Here is a 17,724-nt window from a genome sequence, read left to right as displayed (position 1 = left end):
TTGCCAACGATTTACTCAAAGGTCGAGTGCACAAGAGATGCACTGGAATTTCATCCTGTGACTGTTGACAAACTGGATCCAATGACCAATCAGGTGTTGCCTCTGGGGTGGTGCTCATCTACGGTAAAGGTAGAATTTTTGTCGTATTAGCAGTGAATCTTTCATATCCCTCAACAGGAAGTATTAAAATCCTGGAAAGTGTTTCTCTGTGTTTAGCAGTTATTTGACATTTTTGGGGTGTAATGCCTCCTGATCAGCACTGTCAACCTGCTGGACAGTTCGACAGATTTTGAAATGGATTGTGTGGCAGAGAGAGTGCATAAAGCACTGTTTCAGTTTCCTGCTCAAAGTCTGCTCGCTGATTATATCATCCTTCGTGTCAGGGAAAGAAGTGATGTACAGCGTGAGTGACTGTGGATCATTTCCACCCATTCTGGAAAAAAAAACAGACAAAAAGAGGGACATGTATTGCAGCAGACGAGGTGAATCTGACGTTCCTGGAAAAGTGCAATAACATAATCTGCTTCTTTTCCTGAGTTCCACTACTGCAGTAGGCTTTGTTGGCATTATTAGCCTCCTTGGTAGCATCCTCCAGAGGGAATTCAGCAGAGATGAAATACAAAAACTGCTTTAAAATGATAAGTCACAAATAGGATCTGCCACTAGGCATTATAAACAAAACTAGACACAAGAGACTCATAAAAAAATTAAAGCGTAAAGTAACAGAGAAAAACCCAAATCTTCCTGACTACAATCTCATTTGCACACCTGATTTGTTTGCACTGCTTCCAGTATATGACAAGCACAAAGGCAGTAAAAAAAACCTCCAAGTGACCAACACAATGGCCATTGATTCAGGCATTAATTTAGCAGCTTTCATATCCACTAACATGACGTGTATTTGCACCTCTGTTTCACATTTGTCATTTTTCTGCTTCTTTGTGGTGATAAAACTTGGGCTTGCAACAAAAAGGGAGAATCTGTGGGGAGGGGGAATATTTGGGGAAAACATTTTCTTCAATTTTAGAGTCTGCAACGAATTATATCAGGTGGTAAGGAGTGACAATAGAGCTAATCAATGTATTGACTGTGTTGCCAATGGCCCCGTGATATGAGAGTGATGTATTTCTCCTGACACGTTTATTTCACAATACTGCAAACATCAACTTCTGACCTACAAACGTAAATTGATATTTCAGCATATGTGAGCTCTGGTCCCTGTAAGGCTTCTTTTCAGACTGATCATCATCTTTGTCTTTTGGGACCTTGGGTATTTTTTGATAGTTTTGATCTTAGTTATCTTTGGGATTTTAGTTGCCTTTCTGTCCTTAAAGGAAATAGTTCTGTTATTTTTTTCTGCACCTTGCTCCTGAGGGCAGCACAGTCCAAATCAGTGCATGAAGAAATCTTTGATGCTCTGAAGTATTTTTCTGAGTAAATTTTCTAAGTTCTCCTGTTTTCGTTGCTTAGAAAACATGCTATTCCTCACACCCCTCTTTCTCAGTTACAAAATATTTAAAGGTTCATTCCCCAAATTTTAATGTCATCTGATTTATCACCTGTACCTTCACTGAAAAGTGTAATTCCCAAGTTATGAATGTTCTGCAGCCCAACTCCACTGATTTGTACTCTTATGGAAATCATTTGCAAGTGAGTGATGTCTACACCTAAAGAATGAATCCTGATGCATTTCTGCTTCATGTCTGCCTTTGTTATTTCCATGTTCTTTGTAACAAATATCAAGTGAAGTGATTGGAAGTGCAGTGGTGATGCAGTGCCAGACATGAGCCACTCATGTGATATCGTTAACGCCGTTAAGTTGGGGGATCCAGTTTCTGATGTTAGTGGGCAATGTTGGCCCCTGGACAGTCCTGTCTAATCATGTGTGTTTCACAGTAATGAGGAGGAGGCAGAATGCCAGGAGAAGATAGCCATGGGTGGATGATGTAAGTACTTGCCAATCCCGAAGGCCCAGCATGCCTCAGACGTCAACTTTCATACTCAGCCTTTTCAAGTGGGAGTCTAAAGACAAGAGTGGTATTTGTTAAATTTACATTTCTAATTTTGGGTGCTGTACCTTGGGAAAGTCAAGTGAGTGCCTCAGCTGCTGCTCAGCCTTGAATTGTGAACCCCCTGTTCTCACTGTCCATGTGTTAAGGGTAAAGGCAAGGCTGTGCGGGGTAACTAACCTCAGGTCTTACCAGAAAACAGTAGGCCCGATTTGTGAAAAACCTCGAGGTTTTACACTTGTGTTTTATAAAAGCAGAAGTGCAAGTGGTCAAATAGCTCTGTTTGGGAGGGATGCACTCAATATGATCCTCTGATTTTGGCAGAGTGAGATCTGAACCTCAGACTGTGCTGTTTTTATTATGTACTCTAACCAGTGCTAACTTGAGGTCTCTGAGCTCTACTTTGGTTTGACCTGAAAATTGTTAATTGCTGTTAAAATGTCATCAAGATGCAGGAGACATAATTTCCAACATTCACTTTTTCTTACAGAGAGACACAATAGAAGTGGACAGTATTGCATGTCCAAAATTAACACTGCGGTTCTGCTAAAGGCTTCCTGTGTTGGTAACAAACTGTGAAGGGAAGTGTTGCCAGTAGCATTGTTTGCAAGATACCTTGAGCCTGCTGTGCAGGATCTGCTACAGAAGTATAAATTTAAAAAATTCCCTGATATGCCTCATAAAATTAGGCATTGGATACCTCAGTATCATGGACTTAGTGTAACATCAAGACTGATACCAGCGAACTTGAGATCTTATTCTCTAAGGACTGCTCCTCCAGCAAACATAGACTTGCTATCTATTTCTGCTGCCAGCATGTTCTTCTGCGTGCCTGGAAATGCTGGTTTTAGACCCAAAGGATGGCACTTAACGGTCGCCACGTGATCCTTTGTGCAACTTATGTAAGGTTTGCATCGTGGTTTCATCACATCATTCGGATTGAATTCTGACCTCAGGGCTGGTGCTGGAGCATACACCAACCTCCCTCTTCCACTCAGTCGAGTACATTTGGATGTGGTGAATGTGCAGTGGCTGCAGCTGCTGACAGGAACTGCTAGGCATTCAGCTGTGTGCAGACAACTGTATTTCCATACGTAATTAAACCATGAGGGTCTTTTTTTCCTATTTTTTTTTCCTATGTCAGGTTGTAATATCACATACAGGTATATTTCGTAAAGTACCTCTCTTCTTATCAGTCAAGTATGACCAAGTTTGTCTTTTGGAATTATTCTGTGAAGATTTAGGCATTGATTGTCATCTTACACAAACCAGAAGCAACAGATATACTCTCTCACCTGCTTCCTTAAGGGAAAAGTGTTTATTTTTCCATAGGCTGAGAGATCAGTCCATGAAGGATATGTGAATTAGGAGCGGACGGCATCATGGGATATAATTTCCAAGGAAGTCTCTATAACAGCAAAATTAATTAGGCCTGTGGTATTAGATAAGTACTAAAACAACTGATAATTTAATCTTAAAACTCTCCTTCAACATACCAGGAAAAAGAGAAACACAGACGAATATATTAGGATGCCAACTGTGGTTATATTGGGGATATTCTGGGAATTTCCTTTTAATGGATTCATCCAAGGATCGCCAAAGAGGGATTTCTGCCATGGTGCTCTCTGCTCTCCGCTCTCCTTTCCTTCCCCGGGCACACGTAGGGCAGCATTGCACAGATCAGTGCACAGAAACTGTTTGGAGGTGTGCTCTCAGCCCCTGGCATAGCAGGGAAGTGGGAGGGGATGTTCTATGATAGTGCAGGTCTCATACCAAGACCTGTGGTGCTGGGCTGTGAAATGCACACGTGAGGTCACAGCGGCTGTGATCCCGGTCCTGCCACTGACTGCTCCCCAAAGTGACGTTTAGAGATAGAAACTAAGGCAATCAGTTCAGGGCTAAGTGCCAGGTAGAAATGGTTCTTTTATTCCTGAGATTGAGCTCCCAGGTCCTCCTGAGATGCACTGCAAAGGGACAGAGATGCTTCCGCTGCAGTTCTATAGACAGCAGCAGCTCTCGGTGCGCACTGTTAAGTATTGGTGGTAGAAATAATAGGCTGGATAGGTCCAACACAGTGCTTTATTCTCCACTGCGAACAGTTAAATGGAGGAGTGCCAACAAAGCAGGAGCATATCTCAGACATTCCGTGCAAGCAGGAAATCTGCTTCCTACCAGCCTCCACCTCAGACTTGTCATTTGGCCTCTGTACGTTGGTAGCAGGCATGCAAACAAGTTTCACTAATGCAGGATCAGGCTTCCTATCCCAGTGACTTCTGGGGTATTTCTCCATCATGCCATCCTGCGGAGGACTGCAGTCTGCTTACGGAAAATAGGAGCATTCCACTTTATTACCTAGCATTAAGAAAAACAAGTCTAATTGGCTTCTGCTGTGCTTTAATAAGTAAAGAACAACAAAGACATTTAGTCATTCACATCATTTCCTGTTTGTAAAGGATTTTAAATGTGACTCAGTGATTAACATTAAAAAGCAGCTACTATGCAGACACAAGAACTACTTCATTTTTTAATTATATTTTAACAGGTATGGATTCAGTGCTGTTGACATTTATAAGGAGTTCTTCATTTCCACTAATGTAGCATAACAAAATACCAAGTCCCATGGCTTGATCACCTCTGTGTGCAGTCCCAGCCTTGCTGTTAGCAGAGCAAGAGCATATTTGTGTTGCCCATAATATTGGAGTAGCCTGGTCCCCTAGTGGTGATCATCTGAACAGAATCAAAGAGAAATGCTTCTTTCCCACACAGGAGAAGACTATATTTTTTGATTTATTTTTTTCCTGTTCTGTCTTTGGTCCTTTGTTTCGACTGGAAATCCACTGTACCCTTGAGAGCTGGTGAAAGTTTCCTTTGAATAATGTGTTTTTACAAAAAAAAAAAAAAAAAAAAAAAGATTTAGGATTTATTTTCTGAACTAAAAAGCATACTAACAGAACCACCTTGCAGTGTTCTACTTCTCTTTGAATGGCACGTGCAAAACATTTGTGTTTCTAGCTGTGGGCTGGGCTGAGCCTGGACATTGGCTTTGTTCTGTGTCAAATCTGTCTCCTACAGGGACCGGGCAGAGCTGCTTCTCTTAAGAATAGCCCACGTGCAGTTTGTGAAGGGGTGCCATGTTAGCATGGAAGCCTGGGGAGGCAGAGCATGTTTATTTTGCACGTGTCACACAGGCACTGCCTGCGCAGGTTCTTTTTGTTCCCCCATACCATCAGTTTCACTTCAAGATTTTGGTGTGACCGATGCTGAAATGCAAAGCAAATCCCATTCGAAACTGCTGGGTATCATCTTCTGCTCCTCGAACTTGGATGTTGAGGGAGTGGAGGTGGGATAAAACCTTCCCTTCTGTTATGCTTTGTCAGTGCTTTGATTCAGTTTGCCTGGCGTGACGCACGCCCAGAACCCACCACCATTGGTCTCAGGCTGCCGTAATGCCTACAGTGATGTATCAATGTGTTCAGCAGTTCTGATTTCATAGCATTGCCGTTGTTTTTCATCTTTCTCGTGGGCCAACCCCTGCAGACGTGGGCATGGAGCAGGAGCCTGTGGCAGCAGGAGCTCACGAGCAGTAGAGGGAGGATGTGTGTTGTGGGCAGAGCAGCATCGTTATTTCTTGTGTGTGAAAAGGACGGCAGAAATCACAAAACTGAACGATAATAACAGATTCCATGTACCTTAAAACTCCCTCAAGGCTGAGGCATCTTGGGCCGCTCTGAAGACAGGCATATATTTTGAAGGGAACGGGGGGAAAAAAAGCCTAATCTTCTGCTGATGTGGCCTTGGCAATCGACTGAACTGACAAGGCTGTGTATTTGTAAAACAAGCTGTGCTAAGTATTTTTTCGGCCTCGTGTTTAGAAACACACAGAGGGGGGAAAAAATGAATAAATATGGAAATCAAATGTAAAAACTTCTTGCACTCGCACCCGGCTCCCCGGAGGGAATTCCTCCCTCTGTTCTCTGCTCTTCCTCCACTCAGCAAAACGGCTGCCAGTCATTAGCGGGGCCGTACGAGCTCACTGTACAGTAATTGAACACCAATGGGCCCACCCTCATTTGCATTCCCCATCCCTTGATTGGCAGCTGTACATGAAATGCCATATCAGTTGAAAGTATGTTGTGAGCTGGCACTAATGATCCAGTGGCTCCGGGGAAACCTGCCATATTGTAATTCGGCTATCAGGCATGAAAGAAATAATTCTAAGTGCCAGCAATGTGAAGCCGAATAAATGTTTCAGTGCTGCAGGTTGCCAAGGGTGACACTTCTGATTTAGTATAAACGAATGCCCCGTTGCCTTTGGGGTTGGGGGAGTTCGCATTGTATCTGAGATGTGTGTATAAAACATTAGTATTAGAAAATGGCTTCGGCACGGGATGGGAAACAGAGGCCTGGTCCCAGGCGGCGCGGGAATGTTTACAACTAATGACTGGATGAAAGGATTTTTCTACCTACTGTAATGACAGGCAAAATAGGATTTGCTTTCCCCGAGATGGAGAATAATGGCTGTGTTAACTCTGCCTTTCCTTTTTCTTTCTTTCCCTAAATGAAATGCTCTTTTGTAAAGAAAATCGCATCTATTTTCTTCGATGCAGTGCAGGGAGGTGGTGGCTGTAACTCCTTGGAGAGTGGGCTTCTGGGGGGCTGGGGCTCAGTGGTGGCCTCGCAGGCAGCCCCCATGCTCACCAAAGCCGTTGTGCCAGGAAAAGATCTTCCAGTAGCCTTTGTACTCTTGTTTAATGTTAAAAATCTGGTGGGAGATGAAAGAAAAGACTCCCGATGCCTTAAAAATGTGATGTAGGCGGTTTTTGCTTTAATATTGCAGCTCCTGCACGTAAGTACGACACAAAAGGTGAGAGTGAAGGGACAGGTGTCTGCAGGCACGTGGAAACTGGAAGGCTGAGTGTGAAGGAGCTGCTTCTCTCCTATTGTGTCTGTACACAGCTGCTGTAATTGTAAATGTAGCTAATTAATTGCACCTGCCTATAGGAGGATGGTAATTGTGCACTAACTGCAGATGCAGGTACTGAAACCTGCCAGTGATTTTTTTATCTTTCCAGGAACAGAATTCTGTAATGTTTTGGAGCAAAGTGTGGGAAGGCGTGTGAACAGTTCAGATCTCTTTTCTTTCCATGCCAATTCACAATAAGGCTGATTCTTAATTTTGTTATCCACACCCAGTCAGCCTTGCAAAATGGCAATATCTTCAAACTTGGATCGCTTTTAGTAACCCTGGCTTTAGCTTCAGCAGGGTTATTGCAAAACCTGTCTGGAAGGGGGGAAAAAAAGGAACAGAAGGGCGCAGAAAATGAATATTAGTCCTTAAAGTTACAGCCTAGTAGAAACTGAAAAGGAAAGAAACAGAAAATAGCTGATTCAGCCTGGTAGCGGTCAGCTGGGACTTTGCTGAGACCTCATCCTTTTCTGCTGTGTATGTTATTCCATTGTGTCCATGACTCAAATCCGTTGTTTTCTCTTGTCTGTAGTTTCATATCTTCATAGCAAGCTCCTTTGGAATTGGTGCCATCTCTGTGCTTCATACACAGCTGATAGCACTGCACAGTGGGCTGTGCTTTTATTGATCCTTATGTGAAAAAGAGAACCTGGGCCCACAGCAGGGATCCCTGGGAACCAGCCGAGGTGCTCCTGGGCACCATTGGTATTTCTCTGCTCCCAGATGCACCCGGGAAAATTGAAGGCATTCAGTTCCACTCAGGATCAGATCCTGACTATTTTGTTGAGGCTTTTATTGTTGTTATGGTGCCCCATGATGAGATAGCATCTGTAATTTGTGGTCAGCAGGGATGCAGGGAGAAAAATGACAAATTAGAAGCACAAAACGCTTTAAGATGAATGAACTACCTGAGAAAGAACGTGTGTCAGCCTACAATTTATGGGGATAAAGCATCACAGCTGACAATCTATTATCAGAGATCAGATGAAGCCTAAAATTTTGGATATGGATTTGAATAGCCCCATACAGAGGCGATAGACGGATGGGTAGGCTGATATTCAGGGATTTTGCTTGGCCCCTCATGAAAAAAGAAATAATTTCTTTCAAAACGTGGCTCATGATTTGGTTTCAAATGTCAATCACTCCCCATCTTCAAAACTGTTTGGAAAAAGTATTTTGGTTCAGACGCATCTCAACATAATAAGCCTTTCAGAAGTGTCTGTTCAGGCACCGCGTATTATTCCTGTTATTTCTGTGCTGTCCTGCATCATCTGCATCCACCCAGATGAAACTGGAGAAGTGCTGTGTGTCCAGATGAACTTCAAACAACCCCAGCACATCATTATCCAGTGCAGGTTTCCTGCAGCGCTTTCATGGCATCCGGCTGCATTTTGTGGCCCTCCGTTCCACAGCCTTCCAGGGCTGCATCTGATCACCACTTGAGCACATCCATGCTTATGGGCAGCTACAGCAGCAGTGATTGCTGTACAAAACACGGGGCTTTCCTCCTGCCTCTTCCCAACCTCCTGCCCGCTCGCTGCAGTTCTTAGCCGGAGGAGTTTGCTGGCAGGGACCATTATTCACCATTGGTTTTTACTGGAATGTGTCATCTTGGGAAAGCAGAAGGAAAACTATTGGTGTCTTTTAGAAAATTAAAACACGTTTTCACTTCTCACAAAGGAGAAGGCTTTGTGCTTTATGTGTTCAAGTGACCCCAAGACTTTAAAGAATAACCAATGTATGAAGGAAGAATTATTGTTTTCTCTTAAAAATATAACGAATATTTGTCTTTGTAACATGCCAGATGTGCTCCTGATTTTTGTAACAGGTCTCTCTCCTACTATAAATGTCTCCAAGGAAAGCAAGATGATTTCAGTAATTTGGGAACAGAATATATTCTGTGAAAGTTAACAGTATAGTGCATCCCAGAAGTAAGGCAAATATGAAGGCATACCAACCAGCTGATATCATTTTTATATTCATAGAAGAAAATCCTGGGAAAAGCTTCTTTAAATTACCTATGTGTAAAAAGAAGTCCTTCGTAATGAAGACACTAATTTCTGCCATAACAAAATTTGTCACATAGTTTGAGTTGTTTAAAAGGATGAATTGTGTAAATAGACCCGATGTGTCTTTCTGCAGGAGTTGTGTATGTTTCTTTCTGAAGCAGATCAAAACCCTGGTGGAAGTGTGAGCAAAGAGGCAATCATCTGTCGGTCTGTTTGTGTTCAGCTATCTGCTGTGTTTGTACTCGCAATCACACGCAGTTCATGAAATGTAGGTGGTCAAATGCACGAGGAACTCTGCCGGGCCACTATCAGAAGTAATAAATGTGGCAAGGCAGAATAAATATGCAAAACGTAGTACTTTAACCTAATAACATGACCACTTGCAAGCTTTAGCATAACACTGAAAATCACTAATGGAGCACTGTGCAGATTTTCATGATACAAGCAGTCAAGAATCATGCATAATGGAACAGTGCAACAGCTAACAGCAGATTCGCACAAGATAATTTAAACTTGTTTGTATGGAAATGAAGAACTGATCTTTGAAGTGGTCCTTAATGAGATTCTGCTTGATCCTCTCCGTATCCGGAGAAAGTCTTCCGTTTTCCTCTTGCATCCGGCTTGTGTTGCCGGGGTGCAGAGAAAGGACTTGTTTAAATTATGAATGCCAATTTGCATCTACATGGCATTAGGTGAGAACTCAGTGCTGCCACTGACTTTGCATGTGCTTGCAGAATTGTTCCTAAGTTCTGCATGTTTACATCCCCTCCGACTGTGTGCCACCCAGCATTCCTCAGCAGCTTGGCGGGGTCTCAACATGGTGAAATGTAAAGGAATTCAAAGAGATTGCCATAAATTTGTATACGTATTAAAAATATAGGACAGACTTTATCATCTCACTTATATGTTCTCCTACATAATGTGTACTAGGAATTCTGGTGGTTTTTTTTTTTTTTCTCCATGTTTTTTTTTTCATGTTTTCATCTTAATGGACATTATTTGTTCCTGCTCATATAATGGAGCATTGCAACGTGCTGAAAATCATTCTGCATTTTATCACCAAATATACCGCGCTCCACTCCCACAGGGCTGCGAGGCAGACGCTGTAGCAATGTGTTATGGAACTCCTCAAAGTGCCCCAAGACTTCAGAGCTCCCTCGCCGTTCCCCACCAGCAATGCTGCCCAGCCATCCGCCTTCTCCACGCGTGTGCTCCCTCTGAAAGCATCCATCTGGCACACACGGCGCTGTTTGTGCTTTTGAAAGGCAGAGGGAAAACATTGCATTGGTTTTTTTCTATCTGTTTGTTTGTTTGCATGGCTCAGGAGATTAAGGAGGACTTATTGAAAGTTAATGATTTTGTACCCATGAGGGAAAAAACACCTCTCTGTAAGCTGCAGGTTCCCTCATACAGTTTTGCCTTTCAATTGGACATTCCTGCCTTCAAAAGAAGCAACCACAGTAACTACCTCCAGGTGACATTAGGCTTCTAACCCACTTGCACACTTATTTCTCAGACTTCAATTTAAAAAGGCAAATAGCTTTCTGTAATGAAACAGGGAGGAGGACCAGAGCTGATGGTTCATTTGCTGCAGTTCACATAAGGCCACAGCAAAGTAGTACAGCTGAGTAACCACGACAGCGAGCAGGGGGGAAATTTTCCTGCCTTTAAGAAGTGATGGAAGCAGCAAGGAACTTGCTCAGAGGCACAGCAATAACTGCTGTAAAAGTTTCATGCTGGCAGGCACATTCTGTAGCATGGGTCACCCTATGGCACCTGTGATGTCAAACACAGCTCGGCCCTCTTTGAACCTATGTAGGGGCTGTGCAGAGTGAATAAACCCAATATCAGTTATCTTACAAGAAACATAAAATGACCTCATTAAACAGACGTGCCACGAAGGACATTTGGCTGTCGAAGGAGAGTGAGCTCAGGGTGGGGGATGCAGCACCCAGCATCCTTGTGGCTCTGGGCTGAGACTTGTGCTCCCCAGGATTCACTTCTGACCCAGTCCACCTCCTCACCACTTGGAGCAGCTGCCGTTCTAAAGCCTGCTGAGGGCTTTTGGAACTCTTTCATCCCTTGTAGAAGCATTAGGAATCAAATTTGATGTCACATCACACTGCAAAGAATACTGCTGCTGCAATTAATGTAGTCCCATATAACAGGTTCTTGGAAAAAATTAACAAACCTTTCTAATGCTACTTATTTTTACATTACTTGTTGCACCTGCAGCTGAGCTCAGCACTGGCAGACCTCTGTTGGAAAAGCCCAACACCTCCAGGGCTTTTTGAGGAGTTTCCAGCTTTTACAGAGGTGCAGAGAAATATGAGACAACAGACAAAACTTCATCTTGCTTGTACACACTCCCCTTGCTATAAATGTCATGCGTGTTTTCTTTGCTTTTACTGAAGCCCATTAGGATCTATTCTGCTTTGCTACGTACAGAATTTACACAGACAGCTATTATTATTGCCTGAGGGGATCCTTATAAGTTTTATAGCATCCATATAGACCTGACAACTTGCTGCATCTGATTAGTTGTGGTGTTTACTCAACGCCCTGGGCACGGAACAAACACCTGGGGCTGGCCCAGGCCTCAGGGAGAGGTCTGGTAGCAGAACTAGCATTTGGCTTCTGTCCTGAGTTGCATCACTCTGCAGCCCACTGCATTCCCCACAACTCATGACAGAAATGTCACTGCCCAGCCTCTCCTGCGCTCCTTCACCAGCATTGCCTCTGGCTTTAACTTTAAAAGAAATTCTTTTTTTGAGGGGGAGAGAGGAGGAGAAAAAAAGGAAGACAAAGCCTTCCCTTTATCATACACCCACAGGTGTACGAAGTAATGGGATGCTCAGTAGAAATAACTCCCTCGCTTTTTATTGACAGTCGCCATACTGGCTGAGGACCAAAGAAGCAATTGAGAGATCTGCTCTCCTACTTACCCGCCTATAAGGCTTTCATGATTTGTCTCATTAAGGCTAACAGGTGTTAATAGTAGTTAATATTTACATCTGCTCATAAAGAGGATGAGGAGCAGTCTCTATTCCAACGTTGGCCACGTAATTGCAGGCTGATTACATGCCTACACATGTGCCATTTCTAAAGGGACAAACAAGGGATGGAGAGGCACATAAGGTCACACATCTTCCCCAGAGGTGTCAAGGCCTGTTCTGTGGAGAGGGCCAAATTATGTGTTTAATTATGATCCAGGGACTTGCACTACAGCATCAGGGTCACACACTACTCTTGATCCACAGCATCTCCTGCTGAGGGTACTGGGAGGTTTGCATAAAGATCAGGGCTGGAACAAGACTCCTAAGAAATGAAGAAGCTCTTCTATGAGAGGCTCCTGGTATACCTGATATTGCTCAGTGTGGAAAAAAGGCATTCAATATATGGCTTTCTTTGGGCTACAGAGATCCTTGCCTTGCTTGTGTATATTCAGGTAACAACTGGACACACAGAAGGAGAGGAGGCAGCAGCAATCCCAAGGTTACCTGGAGAGTCTTAAGGGATCCTTGTGTCAGCCTTGCTATAACTACATCCCTTCACACTCTTTGCCACTGTGGTCACTACTTCTTTTATTTTCTTCCTGGCAGTAAGCAGACTTCTGGGTGGTGTTCTTTGTCCATCCACCACAATCCTTTCCAAGCTCCTCTTCAGTGGAGAGTCCAAAACCATTTTCCATATCTAAAAACATAAGATTAGTGTGTTTCATGAATTCAGAACACATTTGAAGCAATCTCTTGAATAAAACCCATTCAGAGAGCTCTTAGCAAATAGAATCCAGAAAAATATTTGGGATCTCCCCAAGCAGAGTGATGTAATGAAATCTGTCAGAGCGAGCAGGCACTGATTCGAGCTTATGTCTGAGCAGTCTGCATGCATTGACAGGGAGCTGTGGAGAGTCGACATTGCATGAACTCCTTGTTTTGTTTCCAGCCAAGAGCACCACTCCGCACTGTGTGCATGTGTGTGTGCCACATGTGTATGCAGGAATGGTCACTAGATCCTCCCTGCCCAATTATCTCGTGGAACAGTTGGGGTAATTTAGGGCTTGCGCTGCCTGATCATTGGTACAGTTACAACAAATAAAACATTTTAATATGAGCAGTCGCTGAATGTTTACTGTATCATATTGCTGGGAGCTGAACGTGTGCCAAATGCTATAACAGAAGGGAGCATATGAACTCCAGAATGATGACACTAATAAGGAAATTACAAAAGGCCCAACAAATGGCATTTGTGTTAAATCAATAATGCTCTGTTTGTTGGTTTTTTTTTATTCTAATCTTTCTTCTAAAAAAAAAAAAAAAAAAAAAAAGTTATCTTTCCAAACAGTTGGCAATTCCCATTCTTGTTCTTCTTCCTGAACATAATTAAAAACATGTTGTGGCGTCTACTTAAGACATCAACTTTCCCAAGCCTGTCTTGTCCACTGCGTTTTAAACAAAGACACTTGTTTTGGCATTGTGCCCTTAATTAATCATTTGAGGCTTTAATGCTGTACAAAAAATGTCTTTGTTTAATGATTCATCACAAGCCCAATTTCTGCAGAACTTAATCAACTACAGAACTTTCTAATCAGCTTAAAGTAAGAGAAAAAAGGAGGACAAGGTTGCTTTTGGTGTGTTGTTTTGATAAAGAAATGTTGGTTTACAGCATGCTAGCATTCTGGGCTGTGATTTAGAACTACAGGGATTAGATTGGTCCCTTAACCTGAGATTTCTGGAGGAGGAGACCTGCTGTACATGGAGGAGCACAATCCCCCCAAGCCCCCCCAGCATCGCTCACTGCAGCGTTCTTCAGAGCGCACCAAATACTGAATGGCACCAGACAGGCTTCTGTGAAAAGTGACTCTAGTCTCGAAAGATAGATTTGCAGCGTAAAGTTGAGCATTACAGGAAAGCAGTAATGAACAAGGCTGGTTTTACCAAGCGCTGAGATCATTTTTCACCATGTTTGCTGTTTTTCCTGTCTCATTTTTTTCCCTCATTTTATTTTATTATGGAATTAGTTGATTTGACTCTCACTTGGGCATTATCAAGCTTTTGTTCTAGCAATGGATTTTTACAGTAAATGAGTTTCCCATAGGGCAATATAGGAGAGATTTTATTTTTTTTTTTTAATATTAATTTCCTTCCATTGAATTTAGAATAAGTAGTTCAAGAATAAACAGCTCAACGCCCTAAATAGCAAAAATGACTCGTTGTGCTTAGTGACCATAATCAAGACTTAGTCTTTTTCATGCTAGAAACTATGCAGACTCATTTGAGGATACCCCTCCTGCTCCCATACGGAGCACACAGCTAGAACACGGATCGTGAGATGGTGGCGTTGGCTCATTGTGCAATTCATCACACACAGCTGAGGCACAAGTTAAATGACTGACATCTGACAGACACAGAGATGATGGCTCAATTACTCTAGACACAGGAGCAAAGCACCTCTGAATTTCCCTTGAAGTTGTCAGAACTGAACCGACGTCTTCTGTCTTATGGGCTGAATGACTTCCCTTCAATGCCGCCTCTTTTTTCAAAATTAAGTTTTAAAGACAGTCCATAAAAATATAAAAATTCTCAGTTCTCCAGGCATCTGTACACAGCTTGTGCAATGTCAAAACATGCCTACTTGGAGTAAATATATTATTATGCTGTGTCAATGTGTGTTATGTAACGGTCATCTGTATTAATGTATTCTCCATGTAGGATAATAGCATTTGTTTGCTTGAGATATGCTGCTAACTGCACTTGGGTTTTTACTGCAGAATTTCCTTTTTCAGGCCAGATGATGGATGTCAATATCTAATGCTGCACTCCCTTCACTGCAATGAGCTGTGCCAGCCCTCATGTCCCCTCTCAGACAAGTTTCTGTTTTGGGCTGGAAACAACAAAGAGGATTTCTGTTCTCATCATCACTTCCACGTCCAGAAGTTGATAACAGAGTAAATAAGGTCACACACAGGCTGCCAAAGGAAGACAATAAAGCAGCAGCACCTCTACCTTTGTGATCATCTTCTGGAGTCCCAGTGCCCCAGGTCAGCTGCTGGGCACCCATGGGAGCACTGTGGCACTGAGCAGACCTAAGCCCACCTAAAATGGGCACTGACTGCAACGAGAGGTTGTTTCAAAGCCTGGTGCCATTTGTTGGCCTATGTCGATTTTGATGGTGATATGAAATGACACAATGCAAGCACATGCAGTGGGTGGGTTCCCAACACGGCTTCACACCCAAAAGAGCTTTCAGTGAGAGCCGTCCCAGAGCAGCAATTGTTTATTGCTGAGCCTAGGCCTGGATTTGTTTCTGTATGGGTACCTGGCAGCTCATGATGCTCTGATTCTCTCCATCCTGGCACAGAGAAGGCTGCACACAGTACTGCTGTCCCTCCTTCCCAGGAGTCTTGCACATAGGGCACAGACTCTGGCCTGGTCACCAGCATTACTTTCCTTTGCTACTTGGCAGCTGCAAAAATGAAACCCAGCTGTAAGAAATAAGTCTCTTCTCTAGTTGGCAAGATTCCTTCAGAGTTCAAGTGTCTGTGTGCGCATGTGTTCTGGGGCAGGATGAAGGCAGACTTGATTAGCAGTTTAGTCTGAACATGTGTTTAGCACCAATTATATTCCTACATGCTCACAAGTGCTGAATGCTTGGTTAAAATTAAGGTATAGCATGTGTGTGTATATGATGATGTCTAATAAACTGCAGGAAAGAGAAAAAAAACCACCAAGCTGTCACTCTCCAACCCTAAAGTAAGGAATATGGGAATAACATCATGGTTGCTTTCAGCCACACACCACTCTTTGGACACACAGCAGGAGCAGTGCTCAGGAGCTCCTGATGCCATGATGTGCTTTGGTCACTTGGCAATGCCCAGCTTTCACTGTGCAAAAGTCACATTGGTTTGTTATTGTTTTCTTTGCAATTGCAAGGAGAGGAAATCAGCCACAAAGTGATGGATTCTGTTTTTTTCTTCCCATTAGGATGATTTAGAATTGTACAATAAGCATCACTGCTTGGCTGCTAGATAATGCATGTTACTAATTTGACGCAAAATGATGCTCTATTTATATAACATTTTGTGGAGTTTGCAAGAGTTTTATGTTTAAAAGAACAACCATAAGCCCTGCAAATATTCAAATTTACTCCTGCAATTTCATTATTTTCCTGAGTAAGAGAGTAGTAGCTCTGTGAATTCCTTAATCAGACAATGAGTTTCCTTATATTTTCTTGAGGATCAGCCCTTCAGCCAGTCAGATGGCACTTAGTAGGGTGGGAACAGCTAATAACTCTTTGAAGCCAGACAAATGATGACCAGTGATATAATCAAGTAGAGAGGAGCCTAACATCATCCCCTTTAGAACTTGCAGGGTGTCTCCTTGGGTTCTCCAAGGAGGATTCTCTCCATTCTTTTAATTTTGGCCACTTCACCTCACAGGAAAGGCATCCACTCTTCCATTTGTCAGGGCCCAGAAGAGCTCTACACCTGATGCAGATGCCTGGTAATAAGCCAGAAGCAGCCATCCAGTGACATTCTGTAGGAACTATTGGGAGTCTGGACCTTATTATTAACATTAACCAAGCAAAGGGAGAGAAGAGGGGGAATCCTACAGGGAAGAAGCTGGGAAATTGAAGCAAGCAAGACAAATACTGACATTCATCTAAGACTGAGCCTACAGAGAGGAGAAAGGAGATCAAATATGAGGAGGATGTTTGGGAAACAGCTGGCTGAGTTTTGGTTTCCATCCCCAGGATTGTTTGTATGACTTGCTTCGCAATATTATTCAGAAGATTAACAATGCCTAGTGTAACACTACAGTGTGACAGAAAGTATAGAAATAACAGGAGGGTGGCAAAATCTTTGGCTGTAGCAAATGAGGACAAGCCCAAATACAGCAGCTGTGGATGCAGAAACAAAGAAAAAAAGGTTTGCTTACCTTGGGAAGGCCTCAGGTATGCAGAGATCTCCAGTGAGATCCTCTCACCTTCACTGCCGACCCTTAAATGAGGGCTGGGAAGGGGTGGATCCTGGCTCCAGCCCTTCTGGTCACTCAGGTACATTGCATGCAGCTGAGTTCCCCTGGGTTGGCCCTGCCTTCAATCAGTGGTGCACCTGATGGAATTTCTGCTACCTCTGGATACTAGACATCGCTAGATTCTGTAGGCTCTTCAGGAGAAAACCTAGCTCAAGGAGGCTAAGTAAAATACCTCTCAAATGCTAAATAAGAGCTCTCTGTGGCTAGCTCGCACTGAGCTCCTTGCTGCCCTCCTACACTTGCTGCTTACTCCAGATTTCAGTACGGGTGCTTTGTGCAGTCTCTCTACTGCACCAGTGTTGATGTGAAGTAGAAAAGGTTGTTGCTAAGTGACATGACACTGCAAAGTGCTTTACAATTTCTTTTTCTGTTTTCTACTCCCACCTTCCTCATACATCCTTTACGGAGAGCTAGCGGCTGGGAACATCTCCGTCTAGCAGCGCGCTCTGTGTGACAGAGCCCGGATCACAGTGCTCACAGAAGTGGCACAGAAGCTGCTGTGCCTGCCCCAAAGCTTCTTGCAGTTGCAAACTTGGGAGTGACCAAAGAGTGTCCCCATCTTTCTTCGTTCAGTTGTAAATCAGGGTGATTTAGTGGCTGGGATGATGTGGGCTTGGTGATATCTGCAATCATGTATAACAGTGCTCTCCATACACAGCAAAGCAGAGCCATCAGCTCAAATGGGCAGGGGCACTGCCAGCCCT

General features: G+C 43.3%; 1 protein-coding gene across 2 annotated transcripts in view; it reads left to right on the top strand.

Annotated features, from left to right (window-relative positions):
* Window positions 1-17,724, top strand: part of TSHZ2 (teashirt zinc finger homeobox 2) — a 211,825-nt gene that overhangs the window by 171,177 nt on the left and 22,924 nt on the right. The window contains exon 3 of one of the 2 annotated variants that reach the window (XM_042884892.1): window positions 10,072-10,093. The exons of the other annotated variant lie outside the window; for it this stretch is intronic. The gene's annotated coding sequence lies outside the window, so the exon portion shown is untranslated. Of the gene's footprint in view, window positions 1-10,071; window positions 10,094-17,724 lie in introns of those variants that run through there. 2 annotated transcript variants of the gene reach the window in all.

Source organism: Lagopus leucura, unplaced genomic scaffold (genome assembly GCF_019238085.1).
Source record: "Lagopus leucura isolate 7727_CA_CO unplaced genomic scaffold, USGS_WTPT01 Super-Scaffold_100047, whole genome shotgun sequence".
Lineage (NCBI taxonomy): Eukaryota > Metazoa > Chordata > Aves > Galliformes > Phasianidae > Lagopus > Lagopus leucura.
This window is presented reverse-complemented; position numbering and strand designations above follow the sequence as displayed.